This window comes from Halichoeres trimaculatus, unplaced genomic scaffold, assembly GCF_033239565.1.
Source record: "Halichoeres trimaculatus isolate MK-OKI-2021-1 unplaced genomic scaffold, fHalTri1.1 fHalTri1_scaffold_3, whole genome shotgun sequence".
Lineage (NCBI taxonomy): Eukaryota > Metazoa > Chordata > Actinopteri > Labriformes > Labridae > Halichoeres > Halichoeres trimaculatus.
This window is the reverse complement of record NW_027437181.1, coordinates 13,521,641-13,548,983: the sequence shown is the minus strand read 5'-3', so window position 1 is coordinate 13,548,983 and position 27,343 is coordinate 13,521,641. Positions and strand designations below refer to the sequence as shown.

General features: G+C 38.6%; 1 long non-coding RNA gene across 1 annotated transcript in view; it reads right to left on the bottom strand.

The window, feature by feature from the left end:
- Nucleotides 1–27,343, bottom strand: part of LOC141788193 (uncharacterized) — a 111,590-nt gene that overhangs the window by 17,467 nt on the left and 66,780 nt on the right. Inside the window, exon 3 of the long non-coding RNA XR_012598118.1 lies at nt 1,182–1,385. This is a non-coding gene — a long non-coding RNA (uncharacterized LOC141788193). The remainder of the gene's footprint in view (nt 1–1,181; nt 1,386–27,343) is intronic.

The window sequence follows — 27,343 nt, the reverse complement described above, 5'->3', positions numbered from 1 at the left end:
CCTTTTTCAAAATGGCCGCTGTCATGAAATCATCCACACCCTTCCTCAGGAAAATCATTGCCAATTTAAAAGAAGTTGCAGAAAGAATAAAATCTAAACTTTTACTCGTTTCCATTGAAAATAAGTATTTTCTGCATTAAAAGAATGCATATTTACTTAAAAAAAGTTGCACAAACTACTCAATCTGTCAAATGTGATAGAAAGATATATCAACAAAGTGATAGCGCAAATTTTTTGTGTATTTTGTTAAAAGGGTTAATAAACACCTCAGTCCCCAAAACTAGTATTTTCTGGCTATTTTTTGATTGGTCAGGCTTTACAAGGTTAACGAGCCTCATTCACATGCCAATGGCACAGCCCCAGGCTCAGAACACGATCAAGTGTCTTTCCCTTGGACACTTCAGCATGTGGATGGCAGGACCTGGAATCCAACTTCAACCTTTTGATTGAGATACAAACAACTCTACCAGTAAACCACAGCAGCACCCAAGTTAAAGGAAAAGTGTCTCAAAGCGTCAGAGTTTACCATACTGTACGGGAATGTATGCTATCGGAAAGTTTTGTATCGTATCGTATCATGATGTATTCTTTTCTATCATGTCATAATGTATCGCAGAATTTTGCATATAACCATATGTGGCTGGAGCCTATCCCAGATGTCATTAGGCAAGGGGTGGGGTACACCCTGGACTGGTCGCCAGTCAATCACAGGGCTGACACATGGAGACAGACAACCATTCACTCACACTATAGTCATGTATCATATCAAATATTATTGTGTCATGTCATTTTGAGCAAATCAAAATATTTCATGTCTCAATGTATTTTGACAATATGCAACACTTTGACTCAGATGTTCAGGAGATTGCTCATTCACAAACCATAATGTGAGCAGCTTTTTCATTTTCAAACATAGTGCTGTTTAGTCCTTTTTATAGCTTCTATAACTGTTGTATAAAAGCAGCCTTTTGTCTGTAATGCAATTACAACAGTACTGTACACGGTCACCATAGTGATACAGCTAAATGACCATTATCCAGAGATATATTAAGTCACTTGAGCAGGGCTCTAAGAAGAGAATCATCCAAGAAATCTGAGTGTAAAAATGTAATTTTGATGTCCTATTTTAGATTCTGTGATTTTGTTTGGTGGTGCTTGGTTATATAAACACATCAACTCACCTGTGATTGTTCCCACTGCTCTCTGCTCTCTCAGTCGTAAACGCGTCCACTCCAGAACATCGAGGAAGGACGTGATGTCACACACACATAATGACTGCTGGAACAGGCAGCTGATAAATCACCCTTATAAACCTTTAATTTGCAGCTCTGCAGTGACTGGTCATCATCTCTGTGTCCACTTTCACTGTCCGCAGTCAGTCATGCCTGCAGATTTGGAGCAAAGACAATTAACATTCTGTTTGTTGGATCACAGGACTCACCATGAAAAAGTCACTGCCTATACCAGTAGTTCTTTTGTGGCTCTGTTTTGTGCAGAGGGAAATAAGCAAAAGAACACTGTGCATGTCTCCAGTGCCTGCCTGGCTACGTGAAGAGTGGGCAGGCCCAATATTGGCGGCCCTCCAGTCGTCACTCAGACAACAAAAGTCCCTTGTACTTAAAACGCACACATTAAAATTTAAAGCCTTACTCTGTGGGAGGATGCTGCCAAAAGACAGCAAGTGTTCCCAGTACACTGTTCCTCTTTTCTTTAAATCCATTTGTTCACAAATATTTTCACAAGTTTGCAAAATGGTTTTCACACATTTTAGAAAATTGTTGTTCTCAACAGCAGACCACAACTGAAAGTTTGCAGCCTGTGGGCATTTTTGTTTTTGTGAGCATGCAGTCTCTTTGTTCTCCATGTGGCTTTCTGTCTCTTTGTATCCAGTGTATGATTCATGAGCTATTAACAGGCCCCACCCCTCCAGCTGCAGCCCCTCCCACCTCTGCTCCCCACTTTGTCAACAAGGGAGCAGGTGCATGGCACATGTGTCACAGCAACAAAGAGGATAAAGGAAATATATACTGTGCTTCTAGTCTTAATAAGTGGAGATTTTCATGGCACAGTACTGGACTCCTCAACAACATAATAAAACTTATGGCTGACCAAAGGGGTGTGCACTTGACTAGGAGAGTTGTTTAAACACAGAGATTTCTTCTAAAACACTAACTCTGTGTAGCTTATCTAGAACTCCCTCTACAATAAAACAACCAAAGACTTTCAGTGTAACTCAAACCACTCATCTAAAAATAAACACTGATTATTTCCTCCTGTAAACAAAAAGCAATAACTCTTTGTCTGTAAGCTTCAGTAAATCTAACCCTGCTCATTCATTTGTCAGTGGTAGTAATAGAAAATACATTAAAAGTAACACCTTTAATGTGCACCGGTGAAGCAAAGTGGAACTCAGGCTTGACAAAGCATTGCTTTCGCCTTGGATTAAAAAGGCTCTTTACAAAGCCTCATGGTAAAGTTAAACTCTCTGGCTTTCTTTTATTCTTTGTTACAGTGATTCCTTTAAAAAGTGCAGGCGATGAAGTAAACAGCGTTACATAAACGTTATATAAAACTTTGTGCATCTGTTTTGCCAGTGTTAAGCCATTTCCCTGAAACATGTCGAGACCAAATTGGATGGTAATATGAAGAGTTGTTTGTTTTCTGGTTTTACTTTTGTCACTAGAGCGGTTTGCAAGTGTTCTCCAGCAGAGAGAGAGAAAAGTGTATTTTCTGAGTATTTTCACTGATTTACCTTGGAGTCTGTCTGCTGTTTCCTTTGGGGCTATGTTTCTATCTAAACAATGGGTATGTATTCCTACATATACCATGCAATGAAATATACTGTATGCCAGCTGATTGGGTCAAGAAGTTCTGTAGAGCACAGAGAAACCAAACTTTTCTAAAGATGGTGCTTTATCACCTTATAGTTTACACTTGTGGTGTTCAAAACAGGGACGTCTACAGCTTAGACACAACTTATAGTGACATATCAGGCCTATCAATTACACACTTGTCAACCACTTTATTAGGAACACCTGTTCAACCGCTCGTTAAGGCAAATATCAAATCACACAATCACATGGCAGCAACTCAATGCATTTAGACGTTTAGACATAGTCAATTTCAAGAAGAATACAGATGACTTAGATGACTTTGAACATGGTTTATAGTTTCAGTTTTGTGGGGAAAAAGAGGTCCAACCCACTACTAGTAAGGTGTACGTTATACATAAGTGTTTATATAATCATAACTATATAATCATCCCTAGTGTATGACACATTATTGTCAGCTAGGATAGTCTTAGGTGTATGGATTGAGAACATTGTCATTCTACATATATGTTCAAACGATATAATGCATTTGCAGAAATACAGAACAAAAAAACAAAAATCAGAGTTCCCAAGGAAACTGTTGTCTTGTGTCAGACCTATGCATTAAAAGTATTCAGAAATATTTTAACATAAATCAGAGTAATGCATGACCTCAAAGAATAAACCCCAATGTAAAATGCAATAGACTGCAGTGTTTTGGGGTTTTTTGGTATCCTCTGGAGGCAAAGCCAAGGAATTCCTCACTAATGCCCATTTTAAAATATCAGCAGAAATAAATATGTGTGGTTTAATACATGTTTTAATGTAAGAGGCTCATGTCTTTATTTGCAAACACTGTGTGGTGGGGTGAGGTTCTAACACATCAGTTTTGATTATGGTAAGAAGAGTAATTCACAACATTAATAAGGGGCGAAGGAGAGCAGTTTTGTTGGGTTTTGTGGAGGCTTTTTTCCAGGAGGCAAAAAGTCTGTCTTAATTTCCTGTTTTTGTTGGTTTTTAGGTTGACAGAAATTGGGTTGAGTCAGTGTTACCAATATGATAGGCACTGTCATTGTCTCTGCATGATCCTATGGGTGAAGTCACTGAGAATATTTTCATGTTTCCAACAGTGTGACAGACCTTTTTTTTTTTTTTTTTTTTTTTTTTTTTTTAACATATACAGTTTGTTTTGGTAGTTACACCATGTCACACTGTCAGCAGCTGCAGCATCTCTACCAATGCCAGCTTCTCCAAACAGTAATCATACTGACTGTTATCTTATGTAAACTCACTGCTGATAAGTACCTCACACACCTCACTTCAAAAAGCAAATCTCAACATCTGTTAATGGGGAGCAATGAGCCAGTGAGCACAATACCAGAGCCCCAAGCCTGAAGCATCTTTAAGAAACTTCACCACCATATTTACCACATTAACGCAATATTCTGACTGAAACAAGTCCAAAAAGCATTCAGAGAAACAGGTCTGCACAAGTAAAAAATGGGAAGAAAATGTGAATACATCGGAAAACAAACTAATGCTGAAATGACATTCCCAAAGTATTTTGCATCTTACAAAGTCATGGGCTTTGCAAACATTTACCTTTTACATTTCCTGTGCTTGCTTTCATTTTCTCAGTTTACAGTGCAAAGTAGTGTCTGTACCACAAGGACCAAACAGCATTCGTATCAGCACCATATGTTATAAGTTCCTGTTGTTCCCGGAGGAATAATCAGGATCCTTCAGCTCCCAAGAGCAAAGAAATAATCACTCTGTCTCAGTATGTAATGTAAAGGTTTGAAAACAATGTGCTGGCGATGATAGCCATATGATGAAAGTCAGCTGTGATCTATTTAAACGGGGGAAAAAGCATAATGGTCCCCATGTTGGAATAAACACATTTTCTTTGTTCTTACGATTACAATATTGCCAGAGTGGCTGTTCACTAAAAATAAATTCATTTGCATGTATTTATAAAGATTTCCAGGGACGTCATTTGCATTTCTTTCTTGTTTTATATTATAGTATTTTGTAATTTAATTAATCCTCTGCTGGCCTTAGAGGAGCTACATTTCATTATTGGATGTGTTCTTAAAATGTCTGCATGAACAGATTGCGTTGCACAGCTCTGTAAACCTTACCCCTGATGTTAATGTTATTGTGAATGCAATTGAAGGATGCCTGAGTAAATTCTGTAATAATGGCAGGAGGGGGTGGGATGAAAATGGAAATCGTGGCTCTCTTCTTGCCCAAGTGTGTTTGTGAAAGCGAGACATGACCTCTACATCTGTAGGCCCGTTAAGCTCTTAAAGCTGATATCACCTGTCGCTCTGCTGTTTGCCTGAGCGCTGTGTACACAAACACACCTGGCTCAAGATCCCACTGAATTCTGATTATAGCTCTCTATCATTTCTCTGGGACTTATTTACCACATCTCCTGACATTGTGTGCTAACAGGCGGAGGAGAAGTTAAACCGTCTTCCTCCTTGTACGTTTTAATAGCCCACAATCTCCTCTGTCTCCCCGAACGCTGTTGTCACTTTGGTGTTGACCAATTTAGATAGCCTTCTTCTTCTTTTTTATTTCTTGCACTCATTCTCTTTTGTCTCTCTCAGAGCGGGCAGAAGGATGCCATCGATCTTCATGAGGTTTTGATACACATCGTTTCACCTCCTGCAGTACCTGCTTTATCAGGAGATTGGAGGAGGACGGATGACTGATCAGACTGATATAGCTTCTCTCGCTTTTCAGTGACAACCCCCCTACTCTTGCGCTCTTTTCTCATTCTGCTTCATCCTTCTTTCCTCTCCTCTTTTTACCCCCTGCAGGGTAATTGAAATTTCCAACAGCTTTAGCCTTGTGTTTGACTCATTTTTTGACACCAGCGTACCTTAATTTTTTGTGTATTTCTACTTAGCCTGATCAATCCGCTCACAGCACACAACTTGAAATGTATTTCATAAAGTTGTGGTATTACTTTTCTCAAGTTTACACTTCCCTACCCCCATTTTAATGCATGTTTAAGCTTTTCAGGAGATCCAACGGCCTCAGTGAAATTAAATTCAGCACATCATATGAATGCTGAACAAACAGACCAACCAACCAAATAAGCAAATTTGTTCAACCTTCAAAGAGGGAAATAGCTAAGCCCTTGAGCAGGGAATCAAAAGTCCCATCACTCCCCTATAATATTTCATCTGGAAACAGGTCAACTTGATAAAGGAATTTATATGAGGATGATTGATTTTCCCAAATGACTAATTTCCTTTGTGCAGCTGGTATCACTGAGTTGATATTACGTTGGAGAGAATTGGGTACTTGAGGAGAATGAGATGCTGGGAAAAGGTCACATGGCGGGTTAACTTGTCAGGAATCCCAAGCAGGGTGTAACCTTGACTGAAAGATTGTGGAAAATAAGGAGATATGTTGACAAATAGGGGAGTATCTGATGAAAAAGCCTGCCAGACGGATGAGAAAAAAATACACAGTGTCATGTCTCCAACTGATCTAATCTATATGGCTGAATAACCGTGAATAACTTCTGATGGCACACAGATGAAATGATTAATTTCTGTGACTGATAAACCTTCACTGAAGCCAGGCAATAAGAGCTTAAATTACTATATGACTTCTGTCTCTGCCTGTTCTCACTGGAGGAAAAGCAGTTTACTGTCTGTCTGCACAATATCTGCTCAGATGCAAATTGCTCCCGCGTTTTGTAATATAGGCTGGTAATAGGTTTTCAGGTAATTCTAAAATAATGTAGCAACTGTGACACCATAATAACAACAGCGAGCAGAGCTTAATACACAGCGACAAAAAGAAATGGAGAAGAAAGCAGAAACACTTGAATGAGATATTTCAGAGTGAGATATTGAAATTCAGAAACATCCATTCAGCTGGACTAAAGAGTTATTTATCTACTCAAGCTGAAAATGTTTGAAGAAAGACGGCTAAGGATTTGAAACTATTCAAGTTTAAATTTAAATTGCAAAGTCCATTTTGGATAAAAAAATAACATCTATAAATTTATAACAGATTCAATGATGAAAACCAAATGTTGATACCTGCATATTCAGAGTGAGAAAATTATCACAGCTTTTAGCATTGTTGTCATAATTGCTTATGATTTAAGTGACTTTCAGTTTACTTTCAGTGAGTTAGAGCTGCATTGATCAGCTCTGCTACTGTTGCCTGAATATTTCCTTATCAGTGTAGCTGGGGCTGCTTTCATATCTGTGTCCAGTAACTCTCAAAACCCAACATCAACCTCACACAGACACCAACATTTTTGCCACAGTGTCAACAGGCAGAGCAAACTGCACCTGACTTTTTCTGCAGAGTTATTCAATAAGGAATGTGGGATCAGGTTTTCCAATGAGAATAAATCACCCTTGTTTTGGAATTTTGGCTAATCAATGTCTAACATAGATAAGTAATTTATAGTCACATTAAAGCTTGTAAATGTTAGAGCAAATTTAAAGGCTAAACATATAGATGTCCATTTTATATGATATTTGTGAGATTTTAGTTGAGGTGAGATCCGGAGCCAGACCGACAGTCGGCTTGTTTTCGGAAAAGGTGCTTGTGAGAGCGGTCAGAGGTGAGCAGCGAAAAACAATACTCGAAACCTTTGCCAAAACGTTCCACCCTGATAGGAGAGTACAGGAAATCTCATGGTGTGACCAGTGATAGTGTGGCTGGAGCCAAACTATCCCCATAGTGGCGAGTTGGCAAAAACAGACACATGATGACATCACTGAAACTTTCCATAAAGATACATGTTCGAAGCTGAGAAGGGAGTCTGTCCGTCTGTGTACCATGAATGCTGTGTTTCGAGCTGTGTGACTTCAATAAAACCCGTAAAGGCTGCCAAGTTGATTCCGTCGTCTCATCATTCATATACGTGTGTTTGCATCTGGGAAATCCCTTACATAAAGTGAGTAACAGCATGCTACACAAACAGCAAAGAAATAAGAGGCACCACTTTGTCCAAAGGGGGCGTCAAAAAAAAAAAACATACTAAAAGGCCTTAAAATGAACCTTAAAGGATTGCTACACATTTTGTGGATTTGTTTTGAAGTCTGTTTTGTCAGAAATTACCAAGAAAACTGAAACCAGTGACTCTGGATCTATTGTTCTAATAAAAAAACGCAAAGTCTAACGGAGCTTTTTAGAGGAATGATAACAGAGAGGAAACCGCTCACATAAGGGAGTAAAACCAGCCAATCAACACAGCTAACTTAATAACTAATTCACGTGACGGTTTCTTTGTCTTTATTTATTCATTTGTTTATTTGCTTTTTTGATTGTTTATTGGGGGGGGGGGGGGTTGTTTTGTTTTTCACCATCGAAAAAAAATAAGTGTGAAAATGTTAAAATGGGGTACAAAGATGTTTAAAGCCCTGACATTCAGATCACTTTCACATGCTGTATTTTTTTTTCTCTTTTCTAAGACTTCTGGTGTAGCTGTTCCATTATTTATAATTAAGCTCATATTGCTTTTCTACCCAAGGTAACCCCTGAACAGCCTTCAAGAACCTTTATAGAACTGGACACTACTTCTTACAAGGTTACTTCGAGAGAAAGCTGAAGTATGGCAGCTTTTATGTGGATGATCACTTGTAGAATATATATTTCGAGGCAAAGCTGCATGTATTTTCTACAGTTCTTTTCATCCCAGGTATGGAAGCACTCATCATTGCACCAATGCACAGGTTTTAGATTTCAATCCTTGTGAGGAGTGTGCATTTTTCAGCTTCAACATGTTTCTCTGGTGCTTAAAAAATAACCATGTGGATTTATTTTTTCAGAGAGAGTAAAACTGTTTGTATCATTTTATGGTGATGTATGTTTAGACCAGTCTTTATAAGATGTAATGGGTAAAATAATGAAATCAGCCTCCTCATAAATCACCACAGCCATCTTTTATTCGACACTAACTCCAAACACATCCAATCTCACCCCAGATAGGAAATGAAAATATCACCTTATCTAAGAGTTAGCTTCATTCCCCCATCACCATCATCATCACCACCATCATCCTGCTCCTTCCCCAGCGCTGTGAAGAGCCTGAAGATGTTTTAATATTACATGCCATCCTTTTGGTTTTAATAATTTAAGACTCAACCATTGATGTTGATTAGAAGCTTTCACTTGGGCTTATAAGGCAAAACAGCTGCATGTAAAAAGCATCTTTTTTCTTGATATATTACCTCAAATGTGATTCCATTGAAGACTCATTGGTGATGCACTTCAGCGCTGAGCATCCTTTTGAGTTAGCACAGTGCATAGAAGTGTGCTATTCATGCACACTTTCAAAGAGGGTGAAAATAACTGCAGCATGAAGACCAAGAATCTTGGGGCTGCAGACCGACAGCTTCCAACCTTGTGCAATGCAATAATTTTCCTTAAGGCTGCCATGGTAACTCTTTTGAACATGTGCTTCTTGTTCAATCAGGGCCTGAATTACAGTTCACTTAAAAATATTTCCAGAGCCAACATACCACTTATGATGATGTAGGCGTTGGTTTCTTAAAGAGGTGCTGTTCTGCATCTGTAGTTCAATTAAGAAGTATAAAGAAATAAAATAAAACTGCGGTGCATGTATCAAGACAGTATAAGTGGGTCAAACTTTAACTCTGATTTAAAGTATTTGCCATTCAAGAAAAAATGTGGCTCCGTTGATTTGGATTAAAAAAGGACAAAAAACACATTCACAACAAGTTATCTGTAGACATGAATCCAGTCTAAAAGACTGTGATCTTAACGTGTCACACATACCAAACAGAAAAGCGGAAAAGTTAAGCAGCACTGCTATATTCAACCTAAACATTATCAAGAAAGGCTTGGAGTATATCACCAGCAACACAAACCTTGAACATTTGATCCAGTGACCTTGGATGCTGTGATTGTTCCTTTACTGGACAGATTATCTGCAAAATTTCTAAGCACTTGTTTCACCTTCAAATAAACAGCTAAAAACCCTTTAATCACTCCTGTTAATGCTGCAAAACTGTAATCTTCATGCGCAATAATTATTCAAATATATTGGTAAAATTATCACTTTACTCCCTCTCACTCCTTAACATGTACAATACTTCTGACACATTTTATCAGTTATGCACATCTTTACCTTTATGTTTTTAGGAGCGCCCGTCTGTCCATCTGTCTGTCTGTCTGTCTGTCTGTCTGTCTGTTTGTCTGTGAACAACATAATTCAAAAAGTAATGAACAGAACTGGATGAAAATTTCAAGAAATATTCAAAATGGGAAAAGGAAGAAGTGATTGAATTTTGGAGGTGATCCGGATCATTGTCTGGATCCAGGATTTTTTAATGGATTCTTTATCATTGTCAGATAGGGCAGTTTTATGAGTATGTTACTCCACGATAAATACCCGGGTTGCTTTGTAAAAGAATACAAGACAAAGTCACCATAATTTGTGACAGATGTATAAGTACGATCCACATCCGGCCAGTAATCTGGGTACTAAGATTTGGAACATGAATTATGTACTGGGTCATCATAATCATCAACATTGTCAGGTAGCAACTATCGTACAAACCTGTACGATACAGGTACAAGACAGTCTGCTGAAAAGGACTATAACATTAAAGTAGGACTTGAGTGTTGCGTGACAATCACAATATGCTTGGTGAAGGTCTGCACTCTGAGTGTTTTTCTAGTTTTTACCTGTTATTAGTCTGTGCATATTTCTTATTTGTATTATTGGTTCTATGTATATCTTTCTAAGAATAAACTTATTATAATATTTTGTTCTATATATTTTGATGGTAATGTTTGCACTTTTCACTTTCCTGCTGTAACACTATAAATTTCAGTGTTTGTTGTGTAGCCATAAATATCACATCTGGAAATCAATTACATTTTTATAGATTTCTAATCTAAATGCTCTTTTGTTTGTTTATCTTTCAAATTTTACTAAGTCAAAACAAATAAAAGCAAAACAAAATGGAATTTAACATTGCTTTGTGTGTCCAGACAGGCCAAATAAGGATCTTATCAATAGAATTAAAACGAGTGTAATAACAAAATGTGCTTTGGCGTAAAGGAACGACATCATATTACTTCTCAGCAAAAAAAAATAATTAAAAATAAATAAATAAAATTTAATTTTTTCGATTCAAACAAAAGATAAACCAGGTGGGCTCGACATTAATGACTAGTGAATGTTTTTCCACACAGGAGTCAAGTAAAAGATGCAGAAAGGTGACAATAATTACCAACAACATTTGGGGATAAGGGTATTTTCAAGGGTTAAATGACCTAGCATTAATTCTAGGCTGTTAATCTGTCTGTGAAAAACTGGAAGAGAACCTGCACTAAATTAGGAGGATGCTAAATGAAGGATAAGGTCAGAAATGGGAAACCAAAAGGTCTGGGTAAAGATAAAGGTGCTCAGGGAAGGAAAGAGAATGAGGAGAGGTGGAGAAGCCAAGCCTTCGCAGGTGGCCCTATCGCCACCCAAACGTGCTGGTAATAGCTGCCATTCATTATCGAACGTGAGACTGCCTGGTGCAGGACCAAGTACCCCATCCATCCCTGTCAGCTCATGGCATGTCAATGACAAAACCTTAATTACACCATTAATTAATAGAATGATTTTTTCCAGCATGCTCTCTGTGCCTGGTGTTCGTTAAGCCTCCTCGTGAGCGATTGCTCATGCCACCATACCGTTTAGCTGACAGAAGTACAGCCAGAGAAAAAAGGAGTCAATGAAATGGCATCCAGAGCAAGAAAGGGACTTGAAAGCACCCCAGAGTTCCATTGATTGACAAGATAAGGAAAGAAAGAGATTCAGCTTGTTATGTTCATCATCAATTGAGGTAATTCACATCCTTTCAGAAATACCATGCTGTTTATTTGACATGCAATGAGAATGTCAAACAGTGCTGAGGAGATGGCGAGAAAAGGTTGAACATCCGAGTGAAGTAAATCTTGACACAAACATCAAAAGTGAAGCCTATGAGGGCAGTATTAGCACCAAGACAAAACATTTACTGTGTGTGGGAGGAATATCAAGGACCTCTACAGCAACTCTTCAAGCTCTTTATCAGGTTGTGCCCAGGAAGTAGCCTGGTTCAAAATCGTTTCTTTTAAGAGCTGCAAAGTGTTCTGCCTCAGCTTTCATCTAGACTGTAGAGAGTCCTATTACAACTGTGTCCATCCACAGAATCTATTCAGGAACACTGATGGCTGTGCAGTGCAGAAGTACCTGCAGCGGAGCAAGAAGCGGATCAGAGGAATACAAGACAAATGAGAAATGGGCTTTGCACAGATTCAACAACAGGCTCTCTCCTTTCTAAGAAAATTTGGTAAAAGAACACTTCAGACAATGTCCAGTCAACACTTTCAGAGTCTATGTGCATAACAAAAACTGTTTCAACAGATAACAACCAATTAATCACAGAGTATGATCAAACGGATGTTACTAAGGTTACAAAGCAGTAATGAAACATTCAAGGCAACCCAGTGTGACTGCGCTGCACTTAGATGTCACCCTCTACAAGTGCCAAAAAAATGAAGGAACATTGTCAGTGGGTTATCTCTGTAAAAAGTTGATGAAGTAATTTGAACCAGAGCACAAAACAGACAGTTTAAAAACAGGAGCAACATCAAATTAGCTCTGCCACAGAAGGCAGCAGATGGAGGAGAAGACAAACAATAATAAAAAAAGGAAAAATCCAAATGCTTGAAATTGACAGTGGAGTGCAGTGAGGCTGGGTACAGAGCTGTGACCGGTGTCAAGGCCTCATCACTTGCAGAAGGATGGAGGAGCAAAATGCTGAACAAAGCATCAAACTGCCTGACTGTGGCAGAGATGGAACAGAAAATAACCATCGCAGAGGAGGAAGCAGAGTTAAAGACTTGTTTACAGATATGACTAACCCCTTGGAAAAAATTGTCTGGTATATTTAAAAATGGACTTGCATGTTTAAAAGAGAGAGTTTTGTTAGGTTTAAGACATTTTGAGATAATCATCAGTATCCTCCAATAAACCGCCCGTTTTAGCCACAAGCTACAAAATAACAATCAAGATTAAAGCTACTTTAAAAGTTCTGTTGTAGGAAAGTTAATGATTGCTTTTTTCTTAATCTAACTGGATTTTGTGGCTGAGGTTAATAAGACCAGTTAAAGTGGGATAAGATGAAAGTATTCAGTTCACTCATAGTTCATCCTGACCTCCTGCCTGAGAGGCTTTCTTGTAACATAACACACACTCCCTCCACTGTGAGCAAGCAAAACTTGTTGTTTGAAAAATACAAGCATTTGCTGTCTGATTCTTCACTTTTTTTTTCCGAATGACAGTCTTTATCCAACACACGTTTAACCTGTTTGAGCAGTAGGTGATGGACGAGCAGAGAACTTGCAATTTTGATTTTTCATTTTCAACCAAGTGCAACAGTTATGGATCCATTATTGCTCAAGTCAAATCTCAAAAATAGATGCAGCAGTTCACAAAATAAAGCACTGTAGCAAAGTAAAGTTTTAATATGTGACCCATCATATATGGACATGGTCTCAGTCATTTCTCCCACTGGTTACCAGTGAGACACCAAATATCATTTGCAGCATTGGAAATGAGCCTTAGAAGTATTGAGCCTTAAATCTCCTGCTGAATGGATTCGAAACACCCACCTCTCAGCCTTGATATAATAAAAATGGCTGAGGTACCAGGCTGTACTGGCATTTAATTCTCTTGGGAAGTTATATTTTTTCTGCAAAATAATTTTACTGGGATTTCTTAGTTTTCAGAGTCAGTCTAAAGTGGAAACTAAAGGAACTGAAGTTTTTTTGCACTCCAGTACAGGAGTCATTTGGGGCTATTTAACCTAAAAGTCAAGCAAAGACCTGCATAAAACCCTATCATACAACACTTAGACATCAAACTACACCCAGGAGGGGGATCCACAATTGATAGCACCAAGGGTTGCACATCATTTGCACCTGCTGTCTGCTCCATCCCAATGTCTATTTAACAAGGTACTTTGCACCAATGATATAAAAGTGCAGAAGCGTCAGATTTTCTGCACCTTAGTTTTATACCCCGTTTGACCAAAATTAGTTGCTACATTGTTGCCTTAGTCATAAATAAATATAATACAAATATACATTTCAGGTCAATCTAATATGGTTTATATTATTATTATTATTATTTTATTATCATTATTATTATTGTTGTTTATAATAAGTAATATCAAAATACTATGAACAAACGTGATCTGCAGTATGTTACTTCCTGATCATCTAGAGGTGGATTTATTGTTTTGACTATGGAAATGTGCGCAATAACGCTTAAAAACACAATAGCGCTGTTACCATCAGCCCTTGGCAAACTGTAAAATTTTTACTACAGCTGCACTGAGCTGTTAGCTCCAGTGTTAGTAAGGTGTTGGGTGCCATTTGCAGTGGGCTTTGGCACAGGCCTGTTTGCTATTAATGGGCAGAGTAGTTTGTAGAGCATTTTACTCTTTTTGCTTGTTTTATGAATTTTTAGCTCCTTTGAACAGGGTTAGTGAGAACAATAGTTGTACAATCCTTGTGAGAATCAGGCCATGAGCGTAGGGCCTTGCTGTGAAAGAATGATAATGACTCTTCTAGATTATGGTAGTAGAGACAGTGATTAAAAAAATAAACAAAGCTTCATAAAGAAAGTGTTAAAGGGAAGGAAAGGCCATGGGCGTGTTTTTCACTAGGACATAAGGAGTTGCCTTTTAAGTGACATTAATTACACTCACATGCAGGCATCAGTAGCACATGATCCTTATGGATGATAATGGAATACTGTGTCATGTTTATGTTAGGTGGGGAGATAAGTCTCATCATTATCACAAAGCTTTGCAGACTCTATGTTGGATGTGCCCCGTTGGGAGCTATTTTCTTGTTAGATTTTCCTCTGTGCTACAGTTGATTTACTGATGTATGGCAGCAACAAATACTCTCAGGTATTGAAGTAGATTCAAGCTAAGAATGTCACCATGGCTGAAATGCTAACCAGGCCCTCCTCACTCAGAGAGCTGCCTCTTTATTATGTGTGATTCGCATCATTATCACAATAAGCACACAGGATAATCGTACCTCATTAGTTATGTTTGATATTAATGGGGGCGATATAAATACATTCCCCCTGTGTTTCAAATGGCTAAGCAAGAATACACATAGCCGCTTATCTTGCAGCTAATGCAGTCTGGGTAAATGATGGGGCTTTGTGCTGCCAGAGCCTGGGAGAGTGAGTGCGCAAACACCGCTTATTGATCCTCTGAGTGGCTCTGAGGCAAGGATCTGCATACATACATACATACATGACGGAAAGACAGAAACTATTCAACCTAAAAAAACACCTTGTGTACATTCAGGCTTTTCTGTGGCTGCTATTAAAAAAAACTGCTGAAATTTCTGTCGATAAGAAGTGAATGTTTGTCACGAATGAGGATAATCTGAAATGTGCGAAAAGAGAACAAGAGAGCAAAGCAGGGGTAAAGAAGGTCATGGTACAACATGTCAGCGTTCAGTAATAGAATACTGCAGACTTTGTGTGATGCTAAAATCTGTCAGATCTCCCTGCCCGGCCTCACTCTCTGTGTGTCCTCCTGCTTGAAATTTCTGTTTGATTCCACGCCGGGGAGAAGAGGCAGTCATTAATACACCGCAATATCTTCCATGTCCTTTGGTGCTGAGGGAATCCTTTACCGCATCCCTCCTCCGAAGTTATGTAAATCAAACTGTGCATCAAAAGCCATTTGCCACATTAAGCACAGCCTGCAAATATATGTGTACATGCAAGCAACCTTGACAAGCCCAAGACTCCCTGTTGTATTTCAAATTCCCTCACCTCATTTAAAAATCAACCATGCTTAAAAAATGAAGACATAATCAAGCAGCTCGCTTTGAAAATCAATGGATTCGACTTGTTTACTTATGAATAAGAGAAATGTGCTATTTGCGTCTATCAGAAATTCGCTGTTTGATATCCCCCTTCTGAGATATACAGGAGAACAGAATCATACATTATTGAACAACACCACTTTAAACAATATTGCCATACTGTAAATTCCTCATACAAACTCTCTGGTTGTGTCAAATACGTAGAACGAGAGCAAGTCTCCATCAGCTCATGGAGAATCCATAAGTAAAAATCTCTTCTGACATTGGCCGTCAGTGCAGCCAGATTTGTACTGTGTGCGTCAGAGTGTTGCTGAGGCTCCAGCTGACGTTCACCTTCTTATAAAAAAAATATAACTACACATAAGGGGCAGCAGAGATATGAGGGGGGCACTGCAATGGCTTGGTCTGTGTGTGTTTGCTCCACAGTGGTTGTAGTGCTGCTAGAGACTTACAACTTTATAGAAGACTGAGTAATATTTCCTTCAAGTGATGGAGGCCAAGTTTGTGTTTTATGATCTGACACTGCAGAATTTTTCTTTAATAGCAAGGGCAGAATTGTTTTGGGAGAAGAAACAAAAGTTTTGGTTGAGTTCAAAGTCAAGGTCCCCAACTGTCCAAAGTTACTAGTTTCTGTTTTGTATTTGATCAAAATTTGGTGCGATTTTGATTGTATTTTTGCTATTTAGAGCTCCTATGGGGAATTCTTGACTTTGGTACCTTCTGTTGACAACACATTACCCTTGTTATTAGGCTTACTTTTCCTCTACATGTGTTCAACGACCTTCTTCAACACATTTGGCAACATATTGAGCATACAACAGGAGTCATGTAATATGATCCCTACATTCATCCAAAACTGATGGACAAGTATTACCACAAACCAAACACATGGACCTCAGGTCCCTGAGGCACGCACTGCAAATAAATGAAATCTTGTGAAGTATTTTTGTCTTATTTTTGGTAGAAAATGCCTTTTTAGACTCAACATGAGCCAAGTTCACCTGACCAGTCTAGAAAAATGTCTAATTTAAAGTAATTTATAGGGGTGTAAATCACCAGTTTCATGACAATACGATACGATATCGATTCTTTGGCCAACGATATGATATTTGCCGATATCACAAAGTCTGTCACGATAGAATACGGTACAATACAATAAGATACGGTTCAGGGGCCTTTGATCGATTCAAGACGATATTATGTCCTCACTGAACACAATCAGCAACATTTCACCTGAGGCAAGAAAGAAATACAAAACAATTTTGATAGTTTTATTACTGAAATGCAGGACGATGTGCTGACTTTTTGGAATGATAGTTTGTAGAGAATTATAGCCATCTGTATGATCTAATTGTGTTTTAAAATTAAAACTGGTTAAATTCAGGTAAGGTGCTTTATTGCCCCCACAATTACCTTATGGGTCTTACTGTTATACTGTAATGTTTGATTATTATATCAAGTAATGATGCAACACTATAATTAAAAATCACTGATTACATAAACTTTATTATTGACCTCCAACATTTGACCATTTTCTATCAAATCATAAATGTGAAGCTTTGATTTTAATTAAACCCAAACATTTCTATTGTTCAAAATTAGAACTATCAACTTAACTAACTTAACATTGAAAGTTTTTTTACTGCGATGCCTGATAACCACAGTTTGTATGTCAGTGTGATCAGACTTTGTTTCACTGTGTAATAGTCGATGTGGAGGAGGAATGACACTAAGCTCTTGCCGTTTTACTTTTTAACTATATGAAATTTCATGAATCAGTGTGCTACAAAATCAAATTATGAGATAACTCACTGCAGTCATGTGATGATGCACTCCTGTCGTCTGTGCAGCATGCATCCTCTGCAGTCAGGTCGACCATATCTTACCCGGGTACAGGAGAGCTATTTTATGATTGGCTGATATGTCTGGCTCCCTTTTGGCTGTGTGATGCTAACAGCGTCTTGCTACACGTTCGCCTACAGTGGTGTGACTCGGTGGGCGCTAAACAGTACATTTTACAGCAGGAGAAATATCAGGCGTGGCATGTCAGAGAGTGAAAAGGTTCAAATGAGTGTCTCATACGCTGAGTGCGTGAGGCTTGAGAGGAAACTTCAGAACGACTTGGGGTTGGACGGTAATGGACATGCGTGTCCAGTCGGAATTTCAAAATAAAGGCGTACATTAAAGATCACGATGTTGATCGATGTTTCGACTTTCCATCGATGTGATTGGATCTTTGCTTAACCAATTGATGTATCGATCTATATCAATGGATCATTACACCCCTAGTAATTTAAAGACAAAAATGAGGTCGGAATTGCTTGTAACAAGTACAAAAAAAATCTGCATATGGAACAAGAGAAAAGTAAGTTGTTTTAATACATCAATCTAGTTTCCAGCAAATTTTCCAGCAAATTTTTCTTGTTTCATTAGCAGATTATTTTACTTGTTGCAAGAAATTCAGACCTCATTTTTGTCTTTAACTAACTTCAAACAATGTTTTTTTCTGGACTGACCAGTTGAATGTTGAATGTGAGAATAACCAGACAAATTTAACATAAAAATAAGACAAAAACACTTGATAAGATTTCAGTTTTTTTACAGTGCGCTTAGTTTGACACCCCAGAGGCTGTATACATATAAAAGACATTACTGCACACAAAAGAGAAACTATAAGTGAGAAGTTGGAACTCTTCTTTGTTTTTATTTATTCATTTATTCATTCATTCATTCATTTACTTTTTATTTTGTTTAATTTTTGAGGGGGTACATTAAAAAGACAGATTTCAGATATAATTGACTAGTATGGGATATGAAAATATGTGCATCTTTGCACACTGAAACTGAGCCTTTCTTATCCTTGGGTAAAGAAACTGGTTTGATTTTCAGTGTCAGCTATTGGAGGCAGGTTACTATCAGTTACAGATTATCTCGAAAAATCTATAGTGTGAAGCCCTTTGTTGAGACAAAGACAAAATGTCATTATATAGAGATCGACATCAACTAATCACACTGGCGCATATGTGTTTTTTTGTGGATGGGTGACTGACTCTCTGTACAGTAAATACCATCCAACACTGATGGTCCAACAGTGCGTGCCTAATTAATATTTGTCACTGATTTCAATCTGTTGAAGGATTAGACAAATTGTTACCTGCCAGACTAGGCATTAAATTACAGAATTCTGGCAAGATGTTTTGATGTTGATTTTGGAGGTATTGCGGGACTCTGTATGTTATTCCTTAAATCTACAGTGTTAGTACTGACTGCTGGTCTTTTTGGTGCAGTTAAGGTGTAATCAGGGGGTATTCAAAAAGCATTTCAGGAAAAGAAGATCTGCCAGAAGCCATTCGAATGCTCAAATGGATTCCTGCGGCAGAGCAGATTGAAGTGGAGGTGGTCTGACCGCAAGAATTAATATATACAAAGAGGGATAAACAGGAGAATAGATTGCTGTCACAGTTGGTAATTTCATGGCCTGATTGATTGCCAGCATATTGTATTGCTCATACTGAGGTGATTAATCCGTCTTTGCACAGTTCAAAACCTCTGTCGTGTTTGCATTGGCAGCGACACTGTCCAGCACAATTGTATGTCACTTTCCTTTTGATTCCATTATTCTTTCTTTAATTCCTCTCTAAATACCATCGCTGTCACTGATGTGTGCGAGTCCATGCACACACACACGTCTGTGATGGAGGGAGTGTGCGAGCAAAAAAGGGAAAGGATGTCTGAGTGCTATTAACCTTGCATTGTTTGCTCAGGCTTTCATATATGCATGAGCTGGCAGTCCTTGATTCCAAAGTGATAAAAAATGTTTCAAATTTCAGACAGAAAATGAATCCTGTCAAAAATGTACACATTTGAAATTTGTTAAATTAATGAGATGAAAAGAATATGAAAGGGCGGCAGCAGGTAGACCAGATGACGGGGTCAATGGGACACACCATAAAACTGATTATGATTGATGATGACAGATTGGAACATTTGTGCATGCAGAGGAGAATTAATTGGAAAATTAGCAACCATGGTTAAGTAATCTGTGGCCAACAAACAATATGCACATTTATTCTTTATAGGAACTTTTCTATTTGACCAACTGCCTATTTGAATATTTAATATAGGTGTGATTTTTCCAATCATTTTCCATAAAAATGAAAAAATTACCACATAAAAATGGAAAAAGCACAGCAGTCAGAATGGAAAACGTGCACTGTACACTCTGTAATTACATCCACTCGTATCCTGGGAGGCATGTTTAAGGATGCAGATTGAGTGTTCAACAGATGACTTCCATGGCTGTCGATTTTATTTCCTCGTGGGATGCCGTGCAAAAATCTGCAGGTCAGAGCACATTTTCATAAATAACTCAGCTCAAGATATTGTAACAGCTAGGCATGATATTGCAAATTCCTTCCTAAGATTGCAGAGTTCAAAAAATAATTGGACATCTAGGCAGTCATTTAACTTAATCGGTTCCCTGTGAAATTTCTGACACGCTGCATGTAGCTGAGTCTCTACACTGCTGGCACTAATAAAACAGGAGAGATAGAGAAAAGGATTTAGTTATCTCGGAATAAAATTGAGAATAAAAGGGTTCATTGTTTCGCGCTTTTCAATTAACAGAAAGAAGTGTACAAAACTGAGGATCGCAGAATTCAGTGAGGAAAAAAATGAAATTCAAGGATCAAACAGACACTTAGTCAAAAGATGTCTCACAGACAAAGACCTGAAGACAGGCAGCTAAAAATAGCCTCGCATGTATTAATTTTTCTCCTCAGCCATGCAGCCACAGGGTCATTAACACAGACATGGCTTCAAGACAATTTGTTATTCCCAAATTGCAACACATGGTTAAGCGTCTTGATGGGACTTTGATGCCCAGAGCATGTACTCCCTGTGTCTAGCAGGATGTCATGATCACAGCCATGCACGGTAACAGGACGCAGTATGCAAATATGAACTCAAAGGGGCTTTAAACCCTAAAAAAGTACAGCCCACCCTGAATGATCTAACAAATGAGCCCTTCCTCAAACCCATTAAAAGCTATACATCACACTGTCTTAATTCAAAGAGGCAAACACTTAAAAGAGCCGTTTTCATACACAATAGAATGAGACCTTGGATGTAACACATGCTATTCTTTTAAGAAGTTGAAGCCAACATGTAAAGCATTTCAGAAAAGATTGGCAGCATCCACAATGCTGTTATTGAAGTCTGAACTTGGGGACCTTAAGCTTTAACTCAAAGATCTATTATTGAGCAAGACTTTTGACCAGTCTCTTGCTGTGTACGCACAGCCATTAAGCAAAGAAAACTAGGAAAAATACAAAAGATCTAAAAGTGGCCATAGTTGCTATAGGAGCAAAGTGCAATTTGTACTTTTGCAAAACAAAAGCTGCTGTGAGACATTCACTCGTCAAGGGAGAAAAGTCCTTCATGATATAGAGAAAAAGCAGGGAATAATTCAAACAGAATACAACAATCTCCAGGACCTATTTTTCTAATACAATGCCCAGATTAATCATTAAATGATTCAGAATCAAATGAAAAACTTGCTGAAATGTGTGAACAGAATAGAAAATATTAGTTTTAGGTCTGCCTGTCTGTTAAGGGTGGTTGTCAGTTCCAATAAGTGACTTAAACTCACCGCAGAACGGTTATGACATGGACAGGTTGTCACCGCCTCATTAGTGGGAATGGTCACTCTATTATTAACCCTAAACTCTGCTGTCTCTGCTCCACAGTAAATAGGAACAGTTAAGGTTTAGACATAGCAGCCAGGCACAATAGCACAATTTGTTAGATTTTCCCTAAAGTCACATCAGCTGCAGCCTCAAGAACATTGTGATTGAACAGTCACCCCGAATAAGAAACATCCGTTCCTGCATTTGGGTCAAAAGAAAACAACAGCGTATTTGGGGTCAGGTGGTCTTGACAAAAATATGGAAAAATCCACAGGCGCTCTCCTTTTATAAGCAACTTCAGGAGCGTTGTTTCATCATGCTCCTATGATTGATGCACCTGGGTCTCAGAGTTAGTTGATAACCCCGCGGCTTAAGACCAACAGCCTACTGGGAAAAATGATGGTATGGACTAACCTAACCTCAGGACACAAGCAGATTCAATCAAACGCGTTTGACACGAATCAGTTTGTTGTTCAACAGTCCACAAATAGATCAGGGAAGATTGAATTACCACAAACCTTCTTATTGAATAAGAATCAAGAGACAGGGCATCTTTTATCCGGGAAGAGTCCCTTGAAATAAACTTAAGCATTAACCTGAATTGGATGGAATTTACTGAAACCTCAATAAACTTTGACCTGACTGATTCCCCAAATAACTCATATGAACCAGCAGACACTCACAAGATCTCCAAGGTGAATGACGCTATGCTCACATCTTCCTCCACAAGATGAAATAAATGCCCTCATCCAACTAACTTGAGTTTGATTGTTTAAAGAAAACATTGTAAAGGATGGAGTATACATTAAACAGTGTATTAAAGTCGCCATCCTACTTATGGACTTTGCTAAATGATGACCTCCAGATGTAGATAATGTTACAGATCAGACATCATTTGATGATCAGATATACTGACAAAGGTTTCTTTACATGTTTATTTCCAAATTTGTTGGTGAAATCTCAGATGTGCACAGTCTGCATTGTTGGCTTGCTTGTAAGTATAAGTATTTATGTGATAATACAGTAGAATTACCCAAGTTTGCATTGAATAAGGAGAATCATAACCAAATCCTGTAAATATCTCAATATTTAACACTTCTGATGTCAATGCAAGCTTCCCTGAGATTCAGTTAGTCCTTCCAAAAATGCAATTAATGTAGACAAAAAGGAAGAACAATTTTCAAAGTGTTCACAGTAAAGGTGCTGGCACCTGTCAGTGCTCAGGGCCTATTAAAATAAATTGCTGTATATCACATCATGCCTACATAGGCGTCTCTCCCAGCTCAGGGCCATAGAAATGTCAGTCTGTCTTCCACTTCATTAGCAGTGTTGTCTGCAAATGGAAATTTCTTCATTAGGGCTAAAAACCTCCACCTAAATCTGGCCAGATGCAGCTGTGGCTCAAGCTGCTTTTGTAATGGGTAGAGAAAACAAGCATGCACTTTTAAGTGAAGGTCAGTGCTCTTGGATGTACACAAATCTGCTGAAAGAACATGCTTCATAAATGTTACACAATGCTGCAGGAGCAACCCCAGCACCCTTCATGTTTTGCAGTCAGGATGTCTTTGTTGCTGCGATGTTTTCTGTAATTTTCTCCCAAACTGTCTCTCCTCAGAAATGATGATCCTGCTTTGGAGGCATTTTTTTTTCTGCAAAAAAATGCAGCAGAGTCAAAGTGTGCGTGATGTGATGCTGTAAGACGTGACCACATGCATAGGAAGAAATCTGCCACTCCTGCACTTTTCTCCTTGTTACTTACCCCTGACCTGCTCTTAAAAAAATACAGTCAGCAGCATTGCACCGCCTCTAATGATGTGTAATCACAGTGGTTTCCTGCATAATGCCTCCAATGTTGGGAGAGACCATCAAGCACCACTGATATCCTGGGACATTTTAGGCAGATGGAGATACTCTACTTCACTTAACAGGGAGAGAGAAGACTTATTTTCACACCTCAGTAAATACACCATTGAATACATTCATTTGTGGATCTGAAGGTCATGAATTTGACTAATTTCTTGATGACTTTAAGCTTTACTGTATATTGAAAATCATGAATGGTTTTGATGGATGTCTCTCTTTATGAGCTGTATGCATTCCGTCACTTCCCTGAGAGTGCAGGGAGAAAACCATCAGAGTTATTCATGTCAATCTTTAAGCTCTTTAGAAAAAAATAATGGCAAGCAAGGCTGTTTGAAAACTCATATCCATGTTTGCTTATGCTCATTTCATTCCGCCTTGTACCCCATTCTATTTCAAAGCAACTGAAAGCAAAGCAGGGCCACAGTTGAATTCAAATGGAGATGCAATTAAATGCAAAAAAAAAAAAAAAGGCTGAGGAGGAATGTGACTGTGGGGATGTTTATGCATTACAGAGTTCTCTGTGTCATTTCCAAAGAAGACTTTTGCCTGGACTCCAGAAGTGACTGCTGAATCAAATAAGATTTAGATCTAGCTAAATACATAGGCCCCTCCTGAAAATACCTCATTATAAAGGTTTCATTCTGGTGTGTGAAAATATTTTCTTTGCAAAGTTGCTCCCTCTATGAGAAATCTTCACAGATAGGGTTTTTTCTCTCAGCCACATGAGCTGTGGCTCTGGGGACAGCAGTGTTTGCCTGTTGGTTAGCTAATTACTTTAGACCAAACCTTTAATAGCACAACAGCAACTGATTGAACGACCATGTCATTAGACTTCAACATTCACGGTCCCCATTGGGTGATGTTAAACAAATCTGGAGTCGTTTCCTTTTTATCTAGTACCATTATCAACCAAAATCATTTTAAGGCCTGCAGACCAGAATACCTGATTACTGTCTTGCAGACAGGGGGAGAATCTGTGGGGTGCCTACAACAAACAGCCACTTTGATTGTAAAATAAAATGCTACAAAACATTAGTTCAAGGGTAACTACATCTTCAAACCAGTCAAACTTTGCTGCAAAACTGACCCCATGTGCAGTGAGTCTGACTCCAATAAGGGGGTGAAAAAAAACGGAAAAAGGACTCAAACTCACAGGGTGCACAACAACTTGGTTGCCAATAATGAGAAAGACTTTGAGCTTAAAGACATCTGTTGCTGGTTCGATGCCTTTTTGCATAAATTTAAAGTTGTAAAGGACACTTACTGTGCCGACTTCTCTACTTCTTGACTGGCTCCAGTGAGGCCAAGACCATTTGGATCTACGACAGATACAATGTACTTAATTAAAGGGGCTGTGAGGAGTTTGAAATGATCTTGAAAAAGTCTCACTACTAGATATATGTCTGACTGTAATCCACACTTTAAAATGAGATTATTAGCGCCAATATTGCTGGTTACAGGTTATTTTATATTGCTACTTCAGGTCGACCAGAACTATATTAGTTTACGACACGTATAGGGTCTCTATGACAACACAACACAGGTTTAGTAGTGAGAAGAGATAAAACACAGAGATCTGTGTTTTTCTCTGCTGAAAACAATTTCTGTGATAAATTTTGTAGCAATGGTGGCTACAGGAGCCTAACTGTCAGACAGAAAATGGACAGAAGAGCAGAAGAAAGCTAAACGTGAGAGTGATACAGTCCGAGCTAAAGGCTAATTAGCCTTTAGTTAAGGCTGTATCACTCTATTACACAGGGGCTAAGCTGTTTGTGATAATGTTCATTCCAACCCACATGCAGCAGTTTTTCTGCAGTGGTCTGTTCAAACTTGAGAGTCTATCAATAAAATGAAGAGTGAGGTTACGTTAGCGCTGCTTGGTAGATGACTGGCAGCATATAGCTAACCAGGATTTAATAACATTACGGACATATCTTAGAGCACTGGACTGCCAGCTGCACTAAATATAAACGGCTACTAAACTACATACAAACTGACAGTGTTTACTTGCTGTCACGTTAGCCTACAGATACGTCGAAGCACCGGGCTGCCGTTGTCCCTATATAGCTGGCTGCTACAAAATCTGCTTGATGTCGCGTTTTAAGCATAAGTCCCCCTCCTTGGCACGTTGTATCCAGTAAAAAGTTGTCTTGAACAAAGAAAATTTGTTTTGATCCAATCTCCATTTAATTCCAAAACAAAGAAAGGAGACAAGGTGGCAGTCCAATTAAAACGCATCTTCCTCATAGCATCTCTAATAAGCACCTCTTATAACCACACTTAAAAATGAAATTTCCCTGAGGACAGATCCATCAATCTTGGGTGATCTTTGAAGATGCTAATAGGAGGATCTGTTTTGACAAGACTGCAGCGCCACCCTTTGGTCCGGAGTCTTACACACATTTTCGAGAGAACATGTCTCTTAACTGGGCGTGTGTTAATTTTGGAAATGAATGAAGACTGGATCTTCTATCTAAAACAACTTTTCTTTGATCAAGACAACTTTTTACTAGATTTAACACTGTATTAATCAACAGCTACATAGCACTGTTGTTTGAAACATGACAGCAAGCAAACATTGTCATTTTGTACTGTAGTTCAGAAGCCAGCTATCTTAGACATGCCCATAATGTGTAATGTTAATGAATTCTGGTTATGACTTTTGCAGTATAATTGTTGTTTGTGCATTGGAATAAACATTACCACAAACAGTTTACAGGCTTTAGTCCTTGTTTTATCCTTTAGCTTTCGCTCTATCACTCCACTGTTTGGTTTTCCTCTGTTTGTCTGTCCTTTTTCTGTGTGACAGTTGGGCTCCAGTGTCCACCATTATAACAAAATTAATCCAAGAAATGTTATTCAGCAGAGAAAAACACAGCTCTAGCTTCTCACTGCTAAACTTAGCTAAAACAATCACTCCTTCTAAGCACAGAGACTCTTATTTTTGTTAAAACAGCACATTTGAAGTCTTTGTAGTGCTGTTCAGAATGTTTTATCCTCCTTTTTAGTGCAAACCAGCCAATAAAGCGGACTAATTTAACACCAGCCAGTAACAAAAGTGAGACTTAATAACTCATTCACTCTCCACTGTGTAATATGAAGTCCACAGTCAAAAAAAGCAGCCGTTTGACTAGAAAATTTTAGAGCACATCATGCTCACTTCTGCTGACAAGCTTTAGGGCTATGCTGATTCTACTTTTCCAGTAGGACTTGGCACCTGCCCACTGTGCTCAAAGTGCCAAAAGCTGGTTAAGTGACCATGATACGGCTGTGCTTGATAGTTGAAGCACAGAAACGGTTTTTGATTTCTCTAAATGTAATAGAAAAAAATACACTGTCACAGCACTACATGCAGGCAGAGAAGCAAGAAAAAAAGCTTAAAATTGAGAATAACTGCCAGAACTACAAAAACTGTACAGATGTCATTTCATTATGACCCGAGTATTCACCTAAACGTCAAACACCAAGGCTGAATCCTGGGCACTTTGGAAACCAATACTTTTGGAGTAGTTCAATAATGTTAAGCCAATAATTTGTTATCATATGGTGGTAATCATGTTTTGTTTTGTTTTTTTTCAGCGGAATTCTATATAACCTTATGAGAATACATAATGCATCTTTTTAATCTTCCAGGTTAGCATTGCATTAATATGAATGCAGCAGCCAGTGTGATGCTGGTTAGCAGCTGTTTCAGGCCCTAAGTACAATCCCAAGAAGCACTTTGGCCCCCCAACAAGTGCTAGCTGCAATGAGGTGCATCATAGTGACTTTTAATTTCCCTCTTCACCATATCATATTTGCAGACATGGAGGGGGAGGAGAGGAGGAAATAGATCCCCTGATTATTTCCATCCATAATTTCTTATCTGGTGGAGCACCCTCCTTCTGCCTCTCCTCCATTGCCCCCCATAGGCCCTGCCTTTTTACTCCCTGGGTGTGCCGCCAATCTGAAAATTGAATTTGAAGGGAGGAAATTAGAAATGAGGGCATTTTCATTTCAATTTACCTTTCGAATGAGTCAGTTTTCATGTTAGGCCTAACAAGGACACAAAGTGGAACTCACTCAGACACTTGA